This window comes from Hyaena hyaena, unplaced genomic scaffold (genome assembly GCF_003009895.1).
Source record: "Hyaena hyaena isolate Hyena2069 unplaced genomic scaffold, ASM300989v1 scaffold_355, whole genome shotgun sequence".
Lineage (NCBI taxonomy): Eukaryota > Metazoa > Chordata > Mammalia > Carnivora > Hyaenidae > Hyaena > Hyaena hyaena.
In genome coordinates, this window is record NW_024080986.1 from 961,668 (window position 1) to 973,819 (window position 12,152).

Consider the following 12,152-nt stretch of genomic DNA (forward strand, 5'->3'; position numbering starts at 1 on the left):
GAAGACAAGTTCTACTGTCCGTCAGAATGAGGACTGTCTTTGACAACACAGAACAAGAACTTGCAGATTATAATGTAAAAAGATCTATCATTACAATTACAGCAGTGGCATTTAGTTTTGAACAAATGTTTTTTGAACACTTTGTCAACCTGCAGTGATTCTGTTAGCAAGCTCCAGAAAACCCAATGAGTTAAACGAGTAGAATTCCAGAGGAAGCAGTTGGTAGTGTTGGTTCAGCTGCTCGTCAATAGCAGGACCTATATCTTTGTGTTTTTCTACATTTTCATTCTTTTACATCATGGTGACAAGATGACTGCTTTACCTCCAAGTAGCATATCCTCATTCAAGGCAGGCAGTTGTGTGGAGTAGAGAAGAGGACAGGAATCTTTCTATTCATCAAAAAAGCAAAAATTTGCCTGCATTTCCTGCCCAGCATACTTCTTGTAGCTAATGGGCCAGAATGGAATCACATGACCATTCTTAGCAGTAGGGAGACTGGGAAAGTGAACATTTGATTTTCTGTTCTCTATGTATGAGACATAGAAAGGAAGAAGAAAGTTGGGCATAGTTTTTGGATGGCCAAGTATTAGAATCTTCCATGAAAAACGGTTGTTTTACAGTATACTCTGTGCTTACATGTGTATTACACTCTTGTCATTTTGTATTTGACTTTGTATTTGACTTGCTTTCTCTACCCTTGAGGGCAGTATTTTCATGATCTATTACCAGTTTTAAGAATAGATGTTTTATTCTCTTTTTCCATTAGCCACTACCATTGTCTGCTTAACATACTCAGCAAAGATACTAGGATTTTGGTTTCCCTGAGTAGGCAACACAGATTGACTAGAAAGGATGTTATTTTTGTTTATGTCTAGTTATCCTGGCAAGCGTTACCCACGTGAAAGAAAATATAGCAGAAGGACCAGATGATTCCATTGGGATTTTGTAAAAGTATCAAATTTTATCTTTTATGGGGTGTGATAGAGTCTCATGTAAGGATACATTTCCAACAGAACTCATCAACCTCAACGTAGAAAGAAATCCAGCATGAAAATCTAGCATCTGCATATCAAAGATAAAATTAGTAATCCCACTTGATGCAATGTTGAGAAGAAGCAGTCAATGAAAGCAGTATGAATGCCACCGAATCCTCCGCAGGCAGCAGCATCATGCAACCCTGACTTCACAATGACATGAAATTTTAAATGACAACTGTGCTAAATCAGGGAGCCGCAAACCCAGGCCAAGTTTAAATTTAGTAACACTGCCAGTTTACTGCAAATAGCCTTCTCCATAGCAGATTCTCTATAAATTTCAGGTGACCGACTACTTGTTCTTCTCTTCTGTTCAGAGATAATCAAGGACTCAGAGGCTCCAGCGTTGGTGTCTTCTCTTCTCAATGGCGTTTCTGGTGTCCACTTCCGGAGTCTCCCTGGCCAGCCTTGAAACACTTGGAAATTAGAGTCTACTGCATATATTCTTAAAAATTTCACTGTACGTGCTCAGAATTTTCTGAAGAAGCAGAAGGATTTGAAGGTAAGTGAATTTTGGAAGTCATTCACATTGTTGTGTAATGCTTAATTACAGCAAAATGAAATTTTAACATATTTAACAAAATATCTAAAAGTAAAAGCAGTTATTGAATATGAGGGAAGAGGCCATCTATGTGCAACTCCACAGCAAAAAAGGAAAATCAGATTCAAAGTTTAAAAACTGTTCTATGTCATGTAACTGTAAATACAAGCAAAGTGCAGTGGTAATCTTGACAACTGATAATCAGTTTCACACAAAAACATCATGATAACCACAGTGGTTCTCAAATTGTAATGTGCTTGAGAGTCACTTGGAGTGGGGAGAGGGTCTGTAAAATTTTGATTCCTGAGTATATTTCACAGAGAGATTCACTGGGTCTCAGATGTGACCCAGCAATCTGAATTTTTACTTACCCCCAAAATGATCCTGATGAATGTGGGTCTCAGGCCTTTGTGAAATGCTGAAGTTGGCATTCAAAACAATATTCTTCTGGGGCACCTGGGTGGCTCAGCCCATTAAGCATCCAGCTTCGGTTCAGGTCATGTTCTCACAATCTGCGGGTTTGAGCCTCGCATCAGGCTCTGTGCTGACAGCTCAGAGCCTGGAACCTGCTTCCCGTTCTCTGTCTCTGTCTCTGTCTCTCTCTGTCTCTGTCTCTCTGTCTCTCTGTCTCTCTGTCTCTCTGCTCCTCCTCCACTCGTGCTCTGTCTCTCAAAAATGAACATTAAAAAAAACCCAATATCCTTCTAATTTTCCAACTTTATATTAAATGGGGTTTTATGTTTCCTTCGGCTACAAGAATAAATAAGGAAGGCATATTTAGCACAGAGGTGCTAAATTAGTGTTCCTTTTTTGCCTCCTCCCCCCCAATTAAATTGTTAGTTCTCTTTTAATACTCCTTTTTCAAGTTCAGCATAATGGGCTAGGTCCCAGGGCTCTCTATCTCACTTTCAGAGTAAGTGTGCTGTCATTGCTGTCTTTAACTGGTTCTTTCTTCTCTATAATATTTTAGTTTATTCACGTTTATGCTTAGACGATCAGTTCTAAGAACCATCCAAGAAGATAGGAATAATGAGTTATTACCAGAATTGGCTAAGCATTTCTTTATTTTTGAAGGTTATTTTCTTTTCCTCTTAATTTGGGAAACTCAGCCTTAGATTTTTCAAAAGAACAGATTTGCTTAACACATCATTAACTTCTCATTTTCCTTTGCAGATAAAACCTTCTAAGTCATGTGATACCTTTATAACAGGTTATATGCACATTTATTGAATATCACTTTATTATATTTCTTGATCTCATTTAGCAACTTTATCTCTACTGTGCGCAATTTTAAGTTTATGAAAAGTTTGCTTTTCTTACTTCGGAGATAAAAGTGATTAGTAGAGACTTATTCAGAACAGAAAAGGTGATGATTCCTTAGAGGTACAACATGATATTATTTTCACAGTGAAGAGTGAAGTTTTTAATTAAGATACTTTGATTGAATTTTAGGTTTATAGACACTTTTTTTCATTCCATCAGTCTTTGTGTGCACATGTTCATTTTGTGTAGACTTTCTTGTCAATAAAATATTAAGTGGCAAAAATAAACCCTTAATTCAAAAAAAGTATATCCCTGTATTGGCAATTAGCTACACATATTAGCTATTAGTATTACACAAAGAAAATGAATCTAGACATGATTAAACAAGGTAGCACTTTTATCAACAGAAATTAGATAACTGTAATCATGAATTTTTACATGCTTTTTTTGTCAATACTATTCTCAATAAGCAATGCTCCCATTGCCATCTCTGATGATAAAATCCTAAAATTTATAGTACCCAAATTGTGAAATCCTCAAATATGTACTACACAAGTTCAATGAAGTTCTCAACTAAGATTTAATAAAGCTTTTAGTGCCAATCTTCTGTAATATTTTTATTTCAGAGAAACATAGAAACTACTATTCTGCTCTTTTTGTTTTGTTTTGTTTTTCTTTTTTCCTTCTCAGAGGAGCAGGTGGAGAGAGAATGAAATTGTGTCCTCGAGTGAGTCACATTCATTATCATTGGCATATCTGTCTTAAGTTGCGGCTCCCTAAAGAAAACTTACAGTGTAGTTTCAGGGAACCTGAGTGGGACAGCCTTCCATACTCGGGAAGTAAAATATACAACAAAAGAATAAATTATAGAAACTTTATTAAAGCATACAAACGTAAAGTTTTAGAGCATAAATAGACCATTAAGATCTTCTGGTCTGGTCCCCTCATATAATAGCATTTTTTCTCGGAATTCCAAACTTGCTGTATAGAAGGTTAATACGAACTAAGCAAGTGTTTTTCAATAATGATTTCTGGGGTAAGGAAGGGTAGAAGGAAATTTTCATCCAAGATGAAGGTTGAAGAAGTGATATTATGTCATTGAACTTAAAATCATTAATTCTTTTAGTTGTCCATAGATAATTTTTCGTGTCATTCATCTAAAAATGAAAACAGCCAATTTAGGTCTACCTTGGGTTTGGTCAGCCTTATGTGGAAATCTGATATTAAAGGAGAAAAAGAGCTCAAAGTAAGATACAACTTAGAATAGTAGAGCCATCTGGGACCACTCAGTATAGAGAAAGGAGATTTAGCTATGTAAGAATCTCTGGAGAATGTTAGTGTTAGTATGAGATAGTATAATAATGATATTTGTGAGATATCCAAAAAGATTAAAATGTATTTATTATTCTGAATTTAAGAAGTTGGAAAGTCATTAAAATTTATGTATTAACAGTATAATTATTGATGTGGGCTAAATGCTCATAATGTACTCTAAATGAAAAGAACAAGTTACAAACCACATTATGATGTGTTTCCATTTTTACAAAAAAAGAAAAAAACAAGAACAGATGCATAGGAAGAAAATTGAAATGATATATATCAAAATATTATTAATGGTTTTTGCTCAGCTAATAAATTATGGTTGATTTTTATTGATTCTCAGGGTATGTAAAACTTTTCTAAGTATGGGTTATTAATGTAATTTAAAAATATTTTTCAAGGGCTGTGAAAATTACTTTTATAGATCTGTAAGGTAGTCCTGATAACATTTGTTTAAAATAGTCTTAAAGCAAGGTTCTCAATCTTCTGGTATTAAACTGATTTAAATATGACAATATTACTTCCAATTAGAGCAAAATGATTTTTAGATATAACTGTTTGTGGATATTGCAATAGACTAAAATTTTCAAGGTTCCCTCTTCATTAAACACTAATAACTTCAGATTATGACTGTTAATTCCTTAGAAATATCCTTTATTTCGGTATCAGAGAATTCCAATGTGCTTTCAAGAATTTTCTAACTATGATAGTTTGCTCCATTTGGAGGATAATTTTATATGTTTGGTTACATTAGTGTTAATATGTCTTTGTTCTTTAAATCTCCAGCGTAACATACGGTTAGTCTCACCATTATTACTACCAGCTGCGGCTGGCCTATGATTTTTGTTCATTCTGTCTGAATCCAAAGTAATTAGCTCTTTAGTTTAATGACAATATTTGTTAATGGGTTTTTAGGGCCAAATTCTGCTGTTAGAGAGTGGGTGGTATATTTGAAGATAGAATCTGGCCCTTATGTTTTAAGCATAAGCTGTGTAATTTGATTTCAAAATGATGCTTTAGAGAGTTTCGGGTAGGAAAACGAAATCTACATTTATCTGAAGTTTCTCAGTTTCAAGAAACAGAAAGTGAAAGTGACAATTTATGTAAATGAACAACAAACTCACTGAAAATTCTCTAATACAGCTATCCTCCATGAATCGTCTGTACATAGTTGGAATAAGAAATGAAATGATAATTTTCAGGCAGACATTAGGTAGATTCACTTCTGTCATGGGGCACATGTTGAGTCCTTTAAGTGCAATGAAATGCTTTTGATCATTGTATTTCTTTCAGCTTTATTGAGATATAATTGACATATAACATTATATAAATTTAAGGTGTACAGTATGATGATTTGATACACATATTTTGCAAAATGATTATTACCACAATAAGATTAGTTTATATGTCCATCAGCTCACGTAATTAAGAGAGCAGACCTTAAGTGTTCTCACCACACACAAAAAAATGATCAGTGTGTTTTTGAAGGACTCAGTGAAATGAAAAGAACCTTTGCCTGGGGATCTTTGGGGTTCAAGATCGGACTCAGCTTCCTGATAGTGGCATGACCTTAGAGAACTCTCATTACCTCTCCTTGGGCTTCAGCTTCTTCATCCTAAAATAAAACCTTTATAGTTGATGATCCTGTAGTCCCTTCCAGCTCTGAAATGATAACTCTAACTTGCTTTAAGAAAAAAGCACTATGGGGAAGGCACAGGAGAGCAAGGAATACGCAATGAGTTGAGCCAACTGAATAACAAATCATTAAGTCTACTAAAAGGTACTTCGGAGACATTTTGGCCTTAAGAATTCACCTTCAGTGAATGACTTGGAACCTTTAGCCTATACTAGGGGGTTATGTGGAAGAGACTATAGGCTGCTCCGTTGGAAGTATTCAAGGAGACCAATTTTGGCAAAAGTTAAAAGAGGAAATAAAACTCATCTAGTAACAGTTGAGACATCTAACAATGGGATGAGATGCCTTGGGAGATCACGAATTCCCTGTCATCATAGGAAACAAAGTGGGTCCCAAAGGTTAAATGACCAGCCAACTGCCTTTCATGGTGTAAGAGCTAAAAGCAAATATTGTGAGCATGGAGGAACTCAGGAAATGCTGTTATCAGTGAGCCCTCCTGGAGGCCACTGTTGGAGGACAAACTCCATCAAACCTAGAAGTGACCATGGCAACAACTGCAAAAGAACCAATTGTGAGCATTGACCTGTTTAACCCTAAAACTAAATCTGAAATATGGATGTAGATGAGGGCGACAGACAGATCCTACCAATGTAACACCCTGTAGAACTAAAGCCACCAACAAGGATTAGGAGGACATGACAGGAGTAAGTTGGTGCATTGGCCGATTGCTTTATTCTTAATATCTAGGGATTGGTGGATATCATTTATACCTGACAAATCAAGTTGTAGAAGTATTAAAGAGTAGGAGGAAAAAGACACTAAGAAAGTCATGCTGTTGTTCAACATTAGGTCACAAAGAATGGGGGAAGAAAGAGGGGGAACATGCTTTTTATGTACTCACAATAGGGAAATGGTCAATAGTCTAAAGATATAGAAGATCAAAGTTATTATATGAAGTTACAGACTTCACATATACATGTATGAACTTACAAAGTCATAAATTAGAAGAATCTGTGCACCCTATTAAATAGGCTTAAGAAGCTATGTATAAATATTAAAGAAGGCAAACACCATATAATGACAGATTTTCAAAACCTCTAACAAAAAACAACATATTATGGAAAAATATCTCTGTCAGATCTTTCATATTAATAAATATAAAGAAATGGACTTATTTGTTGAAAAATCCTTTTGAAACATTTTTAAATGTTTTATTTATTTTTGAGAGAGAGAGAGAGCATGAATGGGAGCTGGGGAGGGACAGAGAGAGAGGGGAACAGAAGATCCAAAGTAGGCTCCGTGCGAACAGCAGAGAGCCCTGTGCGGGGCTTGAGCTCGCAAAGTGTGAGATCATGACCTGAACCAATGTCAGACGCTCAACCAGCTGAGCCAGCCAGGCACCCCGAAAGTAATTCCTTTCAATTAGATCACAGTGCAGAATCAAATTATAAGCTTGTATACAAGGATGGGACCAAAACAACATGATTCAAAAATTTAAAAATGAAAGGGTAGGCAAATGCAGCCCAAATATTTTAGGAGTTAGAATTTTAATATCAGAAAAGGTAAAATTTAGGGGCACCTGGCTAGCTCAGTCGGTGGAGCATGCAGCTCTTGATCTCAGGGTTGTGGGTTTGAGCCCCATGTTGGGTGTAGAAATTCCTTAAAAATCTTAAAAAAAAAATTTTTTTTAAAGGTGAAATTTAGGGCCAAAAGCATTAAGACAAAAGAAGGACTTTATAGTGAATGAATGCTCATATAATGAAGGTATACAATCATAAATAAATAATAGCTTTAAGGGCTACCATAGGAGTTTAGCAAATAAACCTAACTTCTAAAAACATCCCAAGAAATAGCAATAGTCTGTCTTTTAGTCCAAAAAGTAATATTCTCTGTGATAAAGCAAAACCCTTATATTGACATTTATTTTCAAGAGAAAATATTTCTGTATGAAAACACAACTGCCTATTAACCAAAAATTAAGTACTTGACTAAGGACAAGTTTTTTCATTATCAGCAAAAAAGAGTTACTAGTTGCTTCTCATAGGAAGAAAACACAAAGCGTAGATTCCACTAAATGTATACATTAAACATATCTGGTTTGAAGGAAAATGGATCGTTCAGATCCCTCCCACCTCGACAGGTATTCTTTTTTTTTTTGAAGTTTATTTATTTATTTATCTATTAAGTGTATTTATTTTTATTTTGAGAGAGAGACAGTGTCAGCGGGGAAGGGGGGAGAGAGAGAGAAAGAGAGAGCAGGAGAAGTGCAAGAGCAGAGAGAGAGAGAGAGAGAGAGAGAGAAGAGAATCCTAAGCAGGTTCCACACTGTCAGTGCCAAGCCTGATGCGGGGCTCAAGCTCACAAACCGTGAGATCATGACCTGAGCCAAAGTCAAGAATTGGATGCTTAACTTGCTGAGCCACCAGGCGCCCCTCTTTTTATATATTTACGTTTATTTTTGAGAGAGGGACAGAGAAAGTGGGGAAAGGGCAGAGACAGAAGGAGACACAGAATCCCAAGCAGACTCCAGGCTCCAAACTGTCAGCGCAGAACCCAATGCAGGGCTTGAACTCACCACGAACCCTGAGTTCATGACCAGAACTGAAGTTGGACGCTTAACTGACTTGAGTCACTCAGGTGCCCCCCCACCCCAACAGGTATTCTTAGCAGCAGGATATAATTTCAGAGTTTTGCAGTCAAGAGGTTTCTGCTGAGCAAAAATCATCATTCAGTTTAGGAATATAGATTGTACTAGGTTCCCCAGCCTCTGTGCCCCAGGCTCCTGCTCTCATTTTGCAGACTCCTATGTTCAGTAAGGAACAACTAGGTAACCTGAGTTCCAGGTTAACACACCCTTCCAGCATAGTCACGTCAACTCAACTTAGTTATCATGCAAAGCCGCTTAGCCTCACAAGTGAAATGGAATACAGTTGAATTGCTTTTCTAATGCAATGCCTATTTATAATAAATGCAAAGTGGTTTATGATGGCAAACTTTGTAGAGCGTGAAAAATTATGAGGGAAAAAAGCTTATTTTTTTCTGACCTAACATTGTGGAGAAATGTCATGTATGCTAGTGGGTGACACTCCTATTAAAATAAAAAGAGAAAAATATTCAGAAATAAAAATTTAATACATTGGCCTTTATGATATATTACTTCAGCAAAAAAAATTTAAGTGAAGCTATTATATTTCAGAAGAGCATTTTATTCCTAGATAGCACAGTTTTTCTAATTTACATAAATTTCCTCCAGATTACTTTCTTTCCCTCCTGCTAGGCCTCAACCACATGGGCCAGAATTTCCTTACTTTTGTTTCAGGAAGTTAAAGATGGTTCAAATCTCATCTTTGGTCCGCTGATAGTAGACTAACCAAGTCTGTAATAAATGCAAGGTAGACTACAGAAACCACACATTACCATAGGTTACTAAGATTTTGGTATTATCCTTTGAATAAGAGGATTCTAGATGGCAGTTTCAACAAGTCAGGTAAAATAAAGTAGGTGAGATGGCTGTCTGAGCCAAAATTTTCCAATTGCTCTATCTTCCTGTGCATGCTCAGGTAATTCCATTTTCTCTTCCATTCATTGCTTTTCTTTCATGAGTAAGGTATATATTCCTGGCCATGACAGCTACATTTTCGTTATGCTTGGTCAACACTGCCAGATTTAAGGATCGATTTGTATAACAAGGGAAGTAAATGTCCATCCGAGCCCAATATGAAAGTTATAAACTATACTGGCTTGAAATGTATTTGGTTTTTATGCATAGTACTGTATTTCCAGCTGAGGATCAAGACCTATACCTGGGTACGTGATAACCCAAAGCAAACTTCATTTCTTCATTCATTCAACAAGTAAATGGGTAATAGCTACTACGTGCCAGACTGTTCTAGGCCTTGAGGTATCTCCGTGAACAAAACATGGCCATTTTAGGGGGACATGCCAGGCAATAAAAATTAATCATACCAAGTAAATGAATTATGTAATACTATAGACAACAAGAAGGCATGAAAGAAAGAAGACAAATTAAGACAGGCAGGGAGGGAATGATATGACAGTATGCAGGGCACTGGGAGCAGATAGGATACTGTTGTACCAGGACCCGCTCCTCCGCCAGATGTTTTTCTCTGTTCAGTCTGGCTGTCTTGTTTTTTATTTTGAGATGGGGGGAGGGGGCACAAGTGAGTGAGGAGTAGAGAGGAAGAGAAGGAGAGAGAAGCAGGGCTTACCCCAAGTGGGGCTCACATTCTACCAAAGCAGGGCTTGAGCTCACCCCATGCCAGGCTTGAACTCACAAACGTTGAGATCATGACCTGAGCCAAAGTCAGATGCTTAACCCACTAAGCCACCCAGGTGCAGTCTGGCTGTCTTAAAATCAGAATATGTGGATTGGACTTGGAGCGTGGAATCATTATTACATGACTTTTCCAAATGTTCTTATTTTAATGACAAGCTCCCATACATTGATATTCATGCTTGAGATAATTACCTTAGAGTTTACCCAAATTAAAGCAATCAACCTCATGTGTTTTCTAAGTTTTAGCTTTAGAGTTCTTTGCTTGGTTTTATTATAGGTGATCTAATTAACACGTGGTCTCCAAGTAATGCTGTGGAATTTCCACAGGAGTCAAACAGTGAAGAATAAAAATGATCTTAAATTCAAATTTTTTCTTTTGTCCTGAGACTTTATAATTTATGGAGTCCTTTTAAATTATGGTATGACTATAACCATAATCCTTGTCAGTGATGTTAAGCAGTGCCAAATTAGTTCCAAAAGGTCTAAGCATCCCATAAGAATATATTAACTTTTGGAATTAATCTGGAATTTGAAAGTATCTAGTTAGGACCCTTGAGATAAGATTCTTAACTTGATTATCAGAAAAATGAGGACTGAACTCTACATTTGAGTACGCATTAAAAAAATAACCTATAGTCATTTTTAATTTATTCATCTTAAGTGATGCCACTTAAAGAATTATTTTCACAGGGCACCTGGGTGGCTCAGTCAGTTAAGTGTCCGACTTAGGCTCAGTTCATGATCTCATGGTCCGTGGATTTGAGCCCCGTGTCAGGCTCTGTGCTGACCGCTCAGAGTCTGGTATCTGCTTCAAATTCTGTGTCTCCCTCTCTCTCTGCCCCTCCCCAACTGGCACTCTGTCTTTCTCTCTCTCAAAAATAAATAAGCATTAATAAAGAAGAATTATTTTCATGTTGATCATTACGTACCACCAAAGCTCTAGCACCACAGCCTGTTGGAGCTGGAAGTGATCCCAGAAATTGGATTCCAACTGCTTTTATTTTGCAGGTGTGAAAACTGAGTCCCAAAGAGGGTACTTAATTTGTGCAGGTTAGACGGTACGTGCAGTTCTAGGAGGCCAGTTAGTGGTAAAACTGGGACAGGAATGCATTCTTTAAAATCCCGGTGGACTATGTTTCCAAGTATATCACTCTGAGACTTTCCACTGCTTTCTATTAAAATAATGTTTCTTTTAAAATAGGAATTTTGATGATACTTTTAAATTCCACAAAGTAACCCTAATAGTGTGTCTGAGCTTCCAGAATGGCCTAGCTTATTAGATAACCTCTTCAGCACTACCAGCAGTACCTTTAAAAAAAAAATTAGAATGATCTTTTGAGATCTTTCTTTGAAAAATAAACGAGATTATTTATGAAATTACTTACCTGTTAATCAATATATAGAGTGCAGAGGAAATACAACTGTATTATTTTTCAAGGAATTGTGGAAGGAGAATGTTATAAATAGTAAAATGCTGAGTTTAGAAAGCAGCTTAAGTAACATCTGGGCCCTGGGTCCCTCGGCGTCCTTAGGAAATGATACAGACTCCTATGAGAGCTCTCTGAATCCTCAGAAGGGAAAATTATGTAACTCATTGGAAAATAATTTTAGTAGATTTAATAGAGCAGAGAAGCAGTATATTCAAAAGACGGAAAGAAAAGTGTAAAAAACTGCTAAGCCCAGAGAGTTTTATATGCAAAAAAAAAAAATTAAATAATTAAAGCAGTATCAATTAATTTTCTAAGACAGCTTCTAGTTTCAGCATTACAATACATCTTAAAATGTTGTACATTCAGTTCTTATAAATGGATTCTAAATTTGCTTGCAAAGAAAAATATAGCTATGGCTTTATGATAACAAAATTGGGCCTTCTCCTTGAACAGAATAGAATTTTCTTATGTATTTCCAAACATATTATTATATTATTTATTAAGCCAATATAATTTAAATCTTAAGTGAGTTAAAAAAAAAGTATGTGTAACATTAGGTACGTAGCTTTAAATGATTGATGATGACGATTATGGAAAACAGCTGTAAATACCTGGGGTCCAGTCGACTTAA

At 36.3% G+C, this 12,152-nt stretch overlaps 1 protein-coding gene across 2 annotated transcripts in view; it reads left to right on the forward strand.

The window, feature by feature from the left end:
* The first annotated feature begins 1,445 nt into the window (after positions 1-1,445).
* HS3ST5 (heparan sulfate-glucosamine 3-sulfotransferase 5) overlaps positions 1,446-12,152 on the forward strand; it is a 150,264-nt gene continuing 139,557 nt past the window's right edge. For both annotated transcript variants that reach the window (XM_039249962.1, XM_039249963.1), the window contains exon 1: positions 1,446-1,536. The gene's annotated coding sequence lies outside the window, so the exon portion shown is untranslated. The remainder of the gene's footprint in view (positions 1,537-12,152) is intronic.